The following is a 10,261-nucleotide window of genomic DNA, read 5'->3' as shown; positions in this document are numbered from 1 at the left end:
TATTCCAGCTATTTGACGGCGGTCTGTTAAATAATCGAGTCTGGACCAGACAATCCAGCGATTGATATCATTAGCATCGATCTGGGCAATTGGGAACGATGACATGCTTCAACCAAGTCGGCCAGCCTGACAACCCGATCCCGTTAGTCGCCAAGCATCGTCGCCTTTTACAACAAGGATATGTTGCCGTAGATTGTATGTCTTTCGACTGGGAAGTGTACATTAATCGCACCAAACCACACAATGTGACAATTATTGGTACATCAGTTACTCATGTTTTATCATGTACCACAAAGCCACGCGACAACCACACTTTGGTTCTGGTCGGAAGTCCCCCGGCTGAAGGTGGACACCGATACGCTTCAGATCCTTATTGAGGAAATGGACAAGATTGCTCCCATCCGTTGTGGAGGAGGAATATTTGACGTTGATGACCTGATGCCCCTCAGGAATACCAGCCACTTTGCACAGAGTGAACATGTGTTGAGAGGAATCCGAGAACTGGATGTACAAGACACCACTGTGATACCGACTTGCCATGAGGCCTTCCCGCACCTGATTCAGTCAGTCGTCGTATCCGGCTATTCCCCATTTCCAGTTGTCTCTCAAAGCCTGCACAAAGACTGGTCCCCATTGTAAATTTTTAAGCAAAGGGATAATGCCAAAAATGTTTGCATATTTGTTTACAGCAACTGCATGGTCGGGAGTGTACTGAGCATTCTTTGTCCTGCATAACGAGCTCTGTCTTTGTATACAGACAATGCATGAATACCGAGCGTATGCAGAGATCAAATTACTAGAAGCTATATGTCCATATATTTCCAATGTATACTACTCAAAATTTGATAAGGATCGTAGATATTTTTCGTTATAAAAAAACAAAATAACTGCATAACTGGCAATATTGTGTTCAAGTGAAATCAAAAACGTCCCCAACACACGTGCACGTGCATTTCATGCCATGGGAAATGCGTTTCACATCACAGTTCATGCTTTTGCTACCATTGCACGATTTCCAATCAGGCAACGGTGTCTGATTCATTCTGAAACTGTAAACTCAATTGAGTGTTTACACTACGTTTATCTACGCAATGCCCCCTCAACGTGTAAGGCGTCGCCTGACGACAGAACAACTGGGCAGATGTATTGGAATGCTTGATGCTGGCTATTCACAACGTGACGTTGCCAATGCACTAAACGTCAACCAGAGCGTTGTAAGCAGGGCCTGGTCCCGACAGTAAAATTTTGGTACAGCAGCACACCGACATGGGGGAGGTCGTCAGAGGTCGACAACCCAACGCCAAGATCATTTTGTGGCTCTTCAGGCACGACGTCATCCCTTCTGGACAGCAACCAGCCTACGTAACGACCTCCTGAACGCCTCGGGGGTGAATGTGTCCACTCAGACGATACGGAATCGTCTTCACAATGCAGGTCTCTACTCGAGAAGGGCATGTGTCCGAATCCCCCTGACTGTTCGACACCGGCGGGAGCGATTGGAATGGGCTGAAGATCATGACACTTGGACACGGAACGATTGGGTTCCAGTTCTGTTCACCGATGAGTCCAGGTATTGTTTGGACTTTACAGACAGGAGGCAGCGGGTGTGGCGACGACAACGTGAACGTTTCCATGATGCCAACATCAGTGAACATGACCGTTATGGTGGTGGTTCCATCATGGTCTGGGGTGGAATCAACAGAGATGGAAGGACAGATCTACATGTTCTAGAGAGAGGAACAATGACGAGGGTGAGGTAACGGGATGAGATCCTCGATGTGTACGTCAGACCCTACGCTGGTGCTGTTGGCCCTGAGTTCATCCTGATGGATGATAACGCCCGTCCTCATCGTGCCAGGGTGGTTGAGCAGTACCTTGAGCAGGAGACAATTGTCCGCATGGATTGGCCAGCGCGCTCGCCGGACTTGAACCCGATTGAGCATGTCTGGAACATGCTGCAGGTTGCCCTTTCACGCCATAGAGCACAACCCACGACTTTGGCAGAGCTCGGACATGCCCTCGTGGAAGAGTGGAACAACCTTCCCATTGGGAACATCCGGGTGCTTATTGACAGCATATCTCGACGTTGTCAGGCCGTCATTGATGCAAGGGGAGGTCATACTCGATATTGACAAGTGTAATGATGGACTATCCCTCATAACTGTGTAATTCTTTCTCTTGTTTGCTGTTAACATTTTTTAATGAAATGCCTTTTGGTGTTTGCAGATTTCAAACATTCCATATTGATACAAGTTCATGCCGTTCATGAATTTTCATTCATAACATGATTAAACACGTTTCTGAGTCAGAGTCATGTCTTTTGTTATGTTTGTGGTAACTTACACACATATCACCTAGTGATCCTTATCAAATTATATTTCATAAGGTTTGAGGGTGCCTTGATGCCTGTACATGGTCATGGAAGGAAATAAAGTGACAAAAGTTATTGATTCTGCTTGTATTTCTCTTGGTATTTAAAACATTAGGGTGCCAATCTTATCTCATATATGCCAAACCTGCATCAAACATCTTGTACAATTCCCTATATATTTCTGTACCGGGAAGTTTAAGGGAAATGTTTCATTTCTAACGTTTGAAATAAGGTTTGAAATTGTAAACTGTCCAAATAACACAAATACATGTGTACACATGAAAAAGTTATTAATTTGTTTGTGTGTCGCTACCTGCTGCCACATGACATAACACAGCTGCAAGATTGTAGGCGGGTATGGACACTGATGTAAGTGTGTGCATTTCTCAAACATTTCCAAACATTCCCAAACTAGGCATACATATAAATATAACCAAATGATTTGGAATGCTTGCAAAATGTATGCATTTTCATCAATACCAACACCTTTCAAAACGTCAGAAAAGATGCTTTTCGTGTCGTGATTAGGAAGCGCACATTAAATAGATGTCTACTGTTACTGAACCAACACGAGGAACATTTTGTTTTTACCAAGACCAACATTGAATTCTGAATACTCTTCATCACTCTCACAATGGGTTCAAAACAAGTCAAGAGTGAAAAGGAACCCAGTATACTGCAAGCTTTAATCAATTCAGCTATTAACGATATTCACATACATTCTTTTACATTGTACATACATTGTATGTCAAAAAGTAAGCACAAAAGTAACAATTTTCATTTTAAAAATGTTTGTGTCCTGGCCTTACATAAAAGCGACCAAAAAACACCTGGTTCGGCACAATGGCAACGGATTTGTTTTACGCCACAGTCAGCAATATTTCAGCTATTTAACATCATCTAAAACCCTGGTACAAGTGACAGTCAGCCAGTGTATCCACCCTAGTCGGCACTTGCAACACGTATGGCATACCATGGACCTATTCTGACACGGAAATCCAAGGGAAATTAAGAACCTAGAGAAGCAGCAAAACGTTAATCGCTCTGTTAACAGTTGTCTTGCATTAGTATCCTATTTGAGTTTATATACATTGAAAAGAAATGTTCCGTAATAATACTAGTAGGTCTTGCTAGATTTGATCATCAATTAGACGAACATTAACCAATGACCCAGCGCTTCAAGATCACAGCAGTAGGCAACAGAGCTCTCCACCCATGCCACGGCTGATTCACATTCCTTTCATCAAAATTATCTGTCGACTCAATGTGTGACAATTTGGATCACCGTCCAATTCTGAATCCCATTGCTGCTTTACGACCACAAACCGGGCATACCCTCAGACAAGAGTCGGTGAAGATATTACGTCTTTTCAGGTCTACTGCAAGAAGATTGAAAAAGATAGATGGGTTTGGGTCGAAATCTAAACCAATGGTGTCATAATTGCTTGGGGTCACTGTTTCTGTAATCCTTAAGTGTTGACAATCAAAACTTCTTGTGCGAATGTAAAAGTAACTTGTGTTGATATTGTTCAATTTACTTTTCACACAATCCCAAAGACTTTGGTAGTCAGGTAGCTTCTTTTTCCATATTCCGTAAAGCACTTGTTCGAAGTCTTCGAGGACAGGTGCCTTCAGTTCCTCTAATCCAAAGTACTCTGCATATTCATTAACCTCTGATGCTCTTTCGGGTGGAGGCATTTTCCTGAATCTCAGAAAGTTGAGGATATGAACAAACACATCCCCATCTACATCTATGAAGTAGCGGCCATCTTTGTCCTTGGCTACCGGATGCCTTCCACTAAACATGGTGGCCAACATGGAGTCCGGGTACTTGGTGAGGGTGGACAGGGAGGTTGTCAGATGTCGACCACCCACATTTAAGTCTACAACTTGAGAATCCTGAAATACAACACATTGTTAATGCACATGTGATTCTACCTTACATTTAGAAAATACTCGATTCTCATTGGTCTATCAAAGGTGTCAAATCACAATAACCGCCTCTGACTGAAGCACTGATTTAATGGTCGCATCGAAGCTAATATTTACATTCTGAACTAACTTATTTCTCGATCATGCTCCAGAATCAACTTGGCGCATATTTACAGGTAACCTAGCTCCATGAAAAGGATGGTATGTTTATCTCTTAAATTAGACCAATTGGTCAAATTAAAATGCACTATATACATAGCCTGAATGATAACACAACCAGAAATATATTTCTTTTCAACGATTTACATTTCCGAGAATGTACAGATATCATTTCGGGGTGAAAGAAACCTACGCGAGACCATGTACACATTTAATGCGTAAATTGCTCTGTTCATTTCCTTGTTGCTAAGGACCTATTCTTTCCAGGAATCCCAACAGGCTAGTATGTACATACACTCAGATAAGACTTTTTAAGGTACATGAAACGCACATGACAATGATTAATTGGTCTAAGAGTGGTTTCAGAATAAATATTGATTTCACACACACCGCGTATAACATGAAAAATACTTTCCAAATATGACTCAAGCTAAATAGTCATTTGGCTTGTTTACAGCAACTGATGTATTTGAACATGAAAAAGGACATTCAGTTTGATTCAGTAATTTGATAACTCACCAACCAACACATGTAATGTGCCAAAGATAAGAATATCATATGAGGCAATGATGCATGTTTCCCAATTACGACAAACATCGAATGGATTCAGACAAAATTCAATGTATATACATCATGGAATCAAGCTACATATGACGGTGGATATGCCACCTACCTCATTTTGTTTGTTTGTTGTTTAACGCCTTACTCAGCAGACCAGACAATCCAGTGATTGACATCATGAGCATCAATCGACGCAATTTGGATACGATGACATGCATCAACCAAGTTAGCGAGCCTGACTACCGGATCCCGTTAGTCGCCTCTTACGACAAACAGGGGCTGTTGAAGACCCATTCTACCCCGGATCTTCACAGGTCTCAATCGTAATGTATTGAGGGAAAACTAGATATTCAAGGCCGCTTTAATGTAGAACATATACTTTCGCTTACATTTCTGGAAAGTATGGAGGACAGCTAGGCTCTCTGGCCTAACACAACATCTTAAAGCTAGTTTGTGACAGTCTGAACTGATTTTGATATCTGATATTGCAAGACCGATACCCAGCTGTGTGCTTATTAATACATGTATCTGAATCTTCCATCAAGGCATGTTTCCGCGCTGGAGGCAGATGTATGCGACGATCCCGCGAGACACTAAGGTATCATTGTGCCAAAGTGAACAGGAAATTCTTCACCTAACGCAAGTAGTAATTACACTAGAAGACATACTACGAAACACGAGTTGGTAGTTCGATGTTAGTCCTGTAAAGATAGCGTTTGCTGTGTTCTCTGTGCACTGGCTGTTTACCGTGAGAGATTAGGTATGCCATCACTTTAATTATTGATTATTTTGTTTTTCTCTTTCAGATATGTGCGTCCTGCACCTGTGTATAGCACCCGATCCCGTCAGTCGCAGATAACGGCAAGCATTGGTTGTGAAGACCTATTCTACCCACACTCTTACTTCCTGCGTTTTAATATTCTCAACTAGTTTTACATCGCATCTGAGAAATTTTAGTTATTGTACTGTCCATCGTTTGACAGGTTTTTATTTAATCTAAATATTTGTATTATTAATGCATAACCTCTCTTCACGATATGGCTGAAATACTGCCGATGTGACGTTACATACTCACTCACTCACTCACTCACTCACTCACTCACTCACTCTACCCCTACTCCATTAATTAAATAGAGAACTCCAGTTTGCCTTTCTCCTTTCTCTTATGCAAAGTGAGTTAAGGTTCTTAATAGATTACAATTCCTTTGACGTGAATTTGTGATTTGTTCAGATTTTACACAATCTAGGCACAAATGTTTTTGATGCGGTGAATTATAATATACCGCCAACGCCAGGGCATAAAAGTATCGAGTATTATTATCCGCAGAACAATATTTTGAGGCGTAAAAGACAAAACAGCGGTAACAATTTGAATGGATCACTAAAAGTGATGACACCAGGTGTTCGCGAAAAGGGGAAGTATGTCCTGCCCTACCGGTAGCATTTGGGTAATAACATGTTTCGGTAGACTCATCGCACTGGGGCTGATACACACGGTTTGGACACTTTGCCACTGTAAACTTAGATGCCTACTCATCCTCACACTCGATATGCAGTGAAGTAAATGTTGACACTTTTTCTTGAACCACAGAGTTTCAATAGGCAAAACATTGACATCGTACACTCACCTGCATAATGTTAAAATATACTTTGTGAAGTCCACAGTTGTAAGTAATAATCCCGTGTTCAGGGTGTCGAGTATTGCTTGTAGGTTTCTATCTAGAAACAAAAGAAAAGCGGGGTAAATTTAAGAATGTGAGTTGGTTCCTGTCAATTTGAGTGAATGGTTTGTTAAAGACCACTTTAAACAACAATTCAACAGTTTAGTTGGGGTTATAAGTTGGATTACTGACAGATGGGGTTACAAGTGGCCATGTCGTCTAAAGCAAGGTGATATGCACAGTTGCATCCTTTAGAAACATATGATCGTGTTTTAAAAAAACCCAGAATCGCCCTGAATGAAATACTGTACAAGCGGTGTTTATCTCAATTCTCAACATTAATACACGTGCTAAGACGTTTAACACCTTGGCGCACCTGTATGGTGCTTGGAAATAATAAATGATACACAGCTGGAATCTGGGATATGCCCTGCACTGAGGTTTGCGAGTGAGAATGATACTTCCAACAAGTTCTATCTGAAAGAATATAATGCAATTACCTAACTGACCAAATTTCGAAAGGTAGAACAAGCCTTAATATTTGATGATACTATGTTTATTTGTAATGAACTTTATAATGTGACCACAGGGGTCAATCACAAAGAAATCATATTGCTGTAAACTGTAAACTGAAATCGCCCTAGCCAGGTTACAGGTCATGTTAACCTAGACACGATCCCTCATAGTCACACCTTGCACGCGTCTACCTACACCATCACGCATGTACTCTCGCTTTGGAGTTATTTGGATATTCCGGCTGTTTTACAGCTCGTTGTGATGAGCTAATGCGTGCATGTTATGATGTACCTGTAATCTAACAATATTAGGGCGGACTGTAAATAATCGGTTCTGGGCCAGGCAAACAAGTGTTTAATAATATGAGTAACGGATCATTTTAAGGCAGGTCTCTTGAGTGTGTGTAGTTTGCACTGTCTCTCCAGGCTGGTAATACAGTTCACAATACATAATGATATTATATACACAAAAGCATGGAGTGTTGGATTTGGAAAGCAGCTGTGGAAAGAACCCGCGAATATGTGCGTATTAGCTCACACACACACACACACACACACACACACACACACACACAGGTTAAAGCTGAATCCAGATTAATTCGTTGCAAGTTTACCCAGTCTAGTCCAAATTAAACTCATACCTTCTATCCCCGTGTATAGCGATTCTTTAATCATTGCAAATTGTCCCACCTCCTCTGCCCTCTACATTGGTTCCGAGAAAGATATGTTAAACAAAGAGATTTTTAAGCATCTCTGCTTTCTCTGATTCCGGAAGTAGAATAAACGAGACACGAACATTCATGTGATTTCTCTGACTTCTACCGTAATGAGATTGATAATTTCTCTCAACGATAATGAAAATGACCAAAAATCGTTGAGTCAGTTTTACTTTTTTAAATTTTGCACGAATTGCCAGTGAATTCCTGGTTCAAAATCAACTGCAACAACAATAGCGTGACGTCACCATTAGGGTGATAATAAAGCGATAACATACAATTCCAGAAGCGTCCTACCCTAATGTCGACTGGTAGAGAGATTATAGAAGGCAACCTACCTAAAGTCGCTGTGTAACTACGAATGCAGAAACGCGTGGAGTTGTGTCCCGGTAATATTGCATTGTGATCTTGTTCATGATAAGATAAACAGAAGGAAATATGCACTGTGCAAACTTAAACCTTGACCTCGGCGCGATTTATTTGTCTGTGAACCTGCCCAATCTAAAACTTTAATATATTATCCGGTTGAAAGATAAGAGTGAGTGAGTTAAACTTTAACGGCCCATCGGCATTATTTAAGTTATATAACGATGAGACCAAGTTAAGTTATTCACATTTGAGTCATTTATTCAAAGTAATATTTAAAATCAATTTATGACACGTCCTGTTCGCAGGATGAAAACATATTATGAGGGGCGTTTAATAAGTTTTGCAACTTCAACATAAGACCAAGTCGCAGAATAACTTTAGCAATTTTATTTTTCAATATAATCTCCATTCACCTCAATACACTTATTCCATTTGTCCTTCAAGCTTTTAATACCACTTTTATAGAAATCCGCAGATTGGACCTCTAACCACGCCTCTGTGACAGTCTTTTTGTATTTTTCATCCTTGAAGTGTCTACCACGCAGGGCAGATTTCATTTGCCGGAACAGGAAATGGTCACTGGGGGCTAAGTCTGGGCTGTAGGTTGGGTGATATAACTGTTCGAAACCACAATCATGTAATATGCCTCTTGCATCCCAAAATATGGTGGCCATTACCTTGCCAGTCGATGGTTGAGTTCGATACTTCCTCAGAGGCGGAGAATTGGGCTGCTTCCATTGCATGGATTCCAATTTAGTTTCTTGGTCCCAGTGGTAGATCGATGTTTCATCACCTGTCACTAGACGAGAAAGAAATCCGGTTCCATCAGCAGTATAGAGATCCAGGAGGTCCTCGACAACTTTCAGTTCTCTGATGGCGATCTTGAGCTCTGAGGTTTGTAGGTACCCATCTTGCAGATATCTTGGACATACCAAGATGCTCACGAATAATGGTTACAACAGTTCCAACTGATATTTGGAATTCCCTAGAAAGTTCAGATACTTTTACTCGTCGGTCAGACAAAATTCTTCTTTCTATAGCAGCAATGGTTTCCGTTAGGGTGGCATCTGATGGCCTGCCTGACCGTGGGTCATCATCTATGGACTCCCTACCCCTTTTAAACTGTAGAGACCAACGGCAAACTGTAGAATTGTCAGGAGCATCCTTACCCATCACTTTACACGTGCGATCATGGATTTCTTTTGCTTTGCATCCCTCCTTGGTACTTTATTGCAGAGCATTGTTCATGTTTGAGAGAATCCATGATTGTGACCACCCTTAGGTGAATGAAGCCATCACACCTAACTTATTGTTGTGTCTGGAACTTGTTATGACACGTGTCAACCTAATGTTATGACTAGTGTCACACCTGCCAAAAGTTGAAATTGTTTGTGTAATCAGAAATGCCCAAGTTGCAAAACTTGTTGAACGCCCCTCGTAGATATAATTTTATCCAACGTTATCAATCAGTAATCATAGGAGTTACATCATAATGAATAAAGTGATCATTAAGTATCGGAGGTTGAAATGACAGGTGTCGACACTGAATTCTAGCAGTGTAAGAGACGGTACAGGCTGTATGTCAGACATGACAGAGGACAACATAGAGGACAACACAGAGGCCAAAACGTTATTTCCTCCATTCCAAACACCTTCCACCAAGACGTTTTCAACCACTTTCTCTTCCACGACTCCAGCTGCCAAAGTGTCAATGGCCTCTAATCAAACTGCCCTCTTTGTGGGTAAACGGTGACCAATTGAGTGATAACCCCCCACCCCCCACACCCCACCCCCACCCCCCACACCCCACACCCCACCCCCACACCCACACCCCACACCCACACCCCACAACCCAAATATTTCAAAATAACCAAGTGATATTGACATCTGCTTTCGAAACAGAGAGTCCTCTAACTCAATTAAAACATCAAACACAACACATGAAATTGAAACATGGTGAAGCCAATTTATAATAGA

General features: G+C 41.4%; 1 pseudogene; it reads right to left on the bottom strand.

Annotated features, from left to right (window-relative positions):
* Positions 1 to 267: 267 nt before the first annotated feature.
* Positions 268 to 9,457, bottom strand: LOC139479533 (BTB/POZ domain-containing protein KCTD14-like; annotated as a pseudogene).
* Positions 9,458 to 10,261: the final 804 nt, after the last annotated feature.

This window comes from Haliotis cracherodii, unplaced genomic scaffold (assembly GCF_022045235.1).
Source record: "Haliotis cracherodii isolate W230 unplaced genomic scaffold, xgHalCrac1.p SCAF_4, whole genome shotgun sequence".
Lineage (NCBI taxonomy): Eukaryota > Metazoa > Mollusca > Gastropoda > Lepetellida > Haliotidae > Haliotis > Haliotis cracherodii.
This window is presented reverse-complemented; position numbering and strand designations above follow the sequence as displayed.